The sequence below is a fragment of the Halyomorpha halys genome, unplaced genomic scaffold (genome assembly GCF_000696795.3).
Source record: "Halyomorpha halys isolate HHAL.00 unplaced genomic scaffold, Hhal_1.1 Scaffold801.1, whole genome shotgun sequence".
Taxonomy (NCBI): domain Eukaryota; kingdom Metazoa; phylum Arthropoda; class Insecta; order Hemiptera; family Pentatomidae; genus Halyomorpha; species Halyomorpha halys.
In genome coordinates, this window is record NW_027107017.1 from 337,292 (window position 1) to 340,910 (window position 3,619).

Consider the following 3,619-nt stretch of genomic DNA (forward strand, 5'->3'; position numbering starts at 1 on the left):
AGGAAGTCGGGTGAGTCAATTCATAAAAATTTTTTTGAGGTTAATAACTTCCAGTTGAATGAAATTTGTATTAAATTATCATAACATGGTACAACATTTCGGGACCACTATCTCATATTCATGTACTTTAAACCTCATAATCTTCATTCACGTTGCAAGATGCACAAATAAGAAAAGAGAGAACAGTATAAAGTGTGACATGATTTCCTATATGAAATTATGAGGTTTAAAGTACATGAATATGGGACAGTGGTCCCGAAATGTTGTACCATGTTATGATAATTTAATACAAATTTCATTCAACTGGAATTTATTAACCTCAAAAAAATTTTTATGAAGTAAATAAAATATATTTATTTTTTAATAAAAAATAAATCTTTACCAATAAAATCCCATAACTGGGTAATCGATCATAAATATAAAATAATTTTTTGGCAACTCTCTTGTTCCGATGAAGCTCATAGCTCATCAAAAGAAGCCAATAAAATGAGAAGAATGAACAAAGTGGAATAGAGGGGGATGCATTGGATAAATGGAAATGAAGTGATAATATTGGAAATTTTAAGTTCTTGTGCTCAATAATAAGCCTATGTCGATAATGAATCCCTAAAAAGTTATCAATACTAAGGTACAATATATTGGGGCAGCCATAGGTAATAAAGTATTTCAATATTATCATAAAATGGGGTCAGATTTTTCTTTCTATTCAAGAGTAGAAAAAAAATTTAAGTAGTTAGTGGTGTAGTGGGATTATTATTTTTTTCCCTAGTACAATCTCACTCCCAAATCAGCTCTAAATGGAATAAGGATTGTACCATCATCTCTTTTTCTGTTTTGAAGCTCCCATGGATGCAGCGATGACTCAATCATATACCTTATATTATAATGCAAGAGCACTTTAAGTATTTTAACTACTATATTTTTTATAAAAAAATCATTTTGGTATGTTGATGCAAACCTGAAGTTCCAATACACAAAAAAATAAAAATAAAATAAAATCCCTCTGTTCCCCATTTTTCTGACATTATCCATATTTCTTTAATAATTTGGTGCTTTCCATAATTCCATATTTTTTATCCTTTTTTGATCAAATAATTTTTTTTTTCACACCACTACTTATTCTCCCAGAAATAAAACTACAAAAAAGAAAGTAAGGATATAGTTTTATATAAAGTCAGACTTAAAACATTTCTAGGAGGAAGGTTCTGCTGCTTGATTTTTAGAAGATATTACTTTGTTAAAACATATTTAATAAAAATAGTTAAAATCCTTTTTAAAAAATATAACAGAGAAATTATAGCTATCCTAATAGTCAGAGCTGGGTCAATAATTTCTGCGATTTGATGGTAAAATGTTTAAGTAGAGACGGGATTTTGCACCTTTTGTTTCCCTAATCCAAATTCTGCCAAACCTGATTAATTGTTACACTTTGGTTAATGCTATGTAAATACACAATTGAAAAACTAAGCGGAAGAACATACTATGAGAAATATAGGGGAACTTTTGCTAGAAAGGATAATTTGAAATACACTTTTATACACAGTGTCTTGCAGTTTTCTAAAACTTTTAATTGAGGTACATTTAAGAAGTTGAATATTGAATTCCAGACTTCATAATAGAAATAGAAAACATCATTTAATACAATTGGTTTCCTCATTCATAGCTCTTCAACTATGGACAAATATTAGGCTTTTAATCAGAGAAGTCAGGTTTATTGTTTAAGCATTATTGTAGAGAGTATTTAGCAAGTTTAATTTGATTCAATCAAGGTTAAGTAAGCTTACCATGCATTATTATAAATTGAACAATAAAGTCGATTATTGCAGAGTTATGGTGTTTTTAACATATTTTGAGTTTTTACTACACAATTTTGCAAATTTAGGGCTTTTTACTGCACATTTTTCAGTTTTTTACTTTAAAAAATCCAGTTTCTAGTTATGTGTCACTTTTACATCTTTTGAAAAAAGTAAATTAAAAAAAATTCTCAGTATATGATTCTGCAAACCCGTCTAACACGGGTAAAAATTTCTTACCCTTGTTTCCTCAAAATTTGAAGAAATGTACAATAATATATTTCTAGAAAAAGATTTTGTATTGTAATCATTTGAAGTGCTCCCTCTAAAAAGGTTATACTGTAAGATTTAACAAAACAATTTTTTTTTAGCATAAAAAGTTTCTTTAATACCTAATTTAACTATTTGATAAATACAAGTTATTCAGTCCCTAATCCTTAATGTTCCAAAACTAAAAATATTTTAATTGGGCTAAAGGTGAGACATTTTTTTTCTTATACCCAAACGGTTTGAAGAAATGTCATAAGCTTTTGAGAGGAACATCTTCAACTGACAAAAAACATAAACAATTAAATAAAAATAATAGCAATAATGATAAAATTCCTACAAAAGTGAGTTATTTAATATCTACTGATCATTCGCCTTTTTTTTTTTTTTTTTTTTTTATATACTATAGAAACACCAATTATATATATTGCTAACTTTTTTCACGACTATTGTATGTATACATTTTTTTTTTGTGGTGTAATAATAAATCTTTAGCAACGCTTCACAACTTTATTGTTTGCATAGAAATGCCCTACAATGAGAAAAACACAGTGTTTTAGAACATACACTCTCTTCAAATAATTGTCACAAAACTACAAGTACATAGTGCAATATCTGGTTTATATGGTGGGCAATACAGTTTAATACAAACATTACAATTCTCAACTACAGTGTGTTCTACGTTATAATGCTACCATCTTCAGATTTGGGGAAGGACTGAAACAGTTTAGAAATGAAGGTAAGGTGTGTTTAGGTTTCCCCCATGTACTGGTGTTTTTTGGTTTATTTCTCAGTAGGTAGTTAGTCTGTTGTTGATATTTTGTCTGTTTCTATTTTATGTTGTTATTTGTGTCTTTATGTATTTATTAGGTTAGAATGACATGAATTTAAATATATATAAGAAGATGGTCAGGGTTGTGGTCAAAATAGAAACAACAATAGTTTACAACTATTTATTCTCTGACGTTTCGTCCCACCTTGCAGGGCTTCATCAGGGCTGTTCAAAGGTAAAGGTTGAATAAAAACATGAATTTAAATTTTGTACATCCGATTTTTTATTAATGGCTTGATTCTTATGTTTTTCTATTATGATCATTTCTTTAAAATTTCGCTTGAAGTTGTTTTTTTCCCGATGTATCATTTTTGGTGCATAAAATTTAAATTTATGTCCTATTTGTCTAAAATGTGTAGTGAGAGCTGTTTGGTCAGGTTTGTTTGTTTTAAAGGTACAACTATATTTATGTTGATACATCTTTCTTTTTAGATACTGTTCCAAAGTACGATTTCCCAAAGTTTTCTTCACAGGGGATTTCATACACTATATTAGATTGTAGCTCTATTTTATCCATATCTTTTGTATTGGTGTAAAATTTAGATAAAGTGGCCATGTTTTTTTTTTCTAATTGCGTAATCATTTTTGCTTTTGTTATTCCTTAGAGTTTTTGATATTCTCTCTGAAAGAGTGGGTATATTGGGATTTTGTAGTATCTTTTGCTGTTGGTTTTATGGAGTTGTGGTTGTGTCAATGTTTGTGTTTGCTTTAGTAATTGACAGACTAG

The 3,619-nt window shown here is 28.6% G+C and overlaps 1 protein-coding gene across 2 annotated transcripts in view; it reads right to left on the reverse strand.

Moving 5' to 3' along the window:
• Positions 1-3,619, reverse strand: part of LOC106686250 (U3 small nucleolar RNA-associated protein 6 homolog) — a 26,355-nt gene that overhangs the window by 17,928 nt on the left and 4,808 nt on the right. The gene's annotated exons all lie outside the window — the stretch shown is intronic.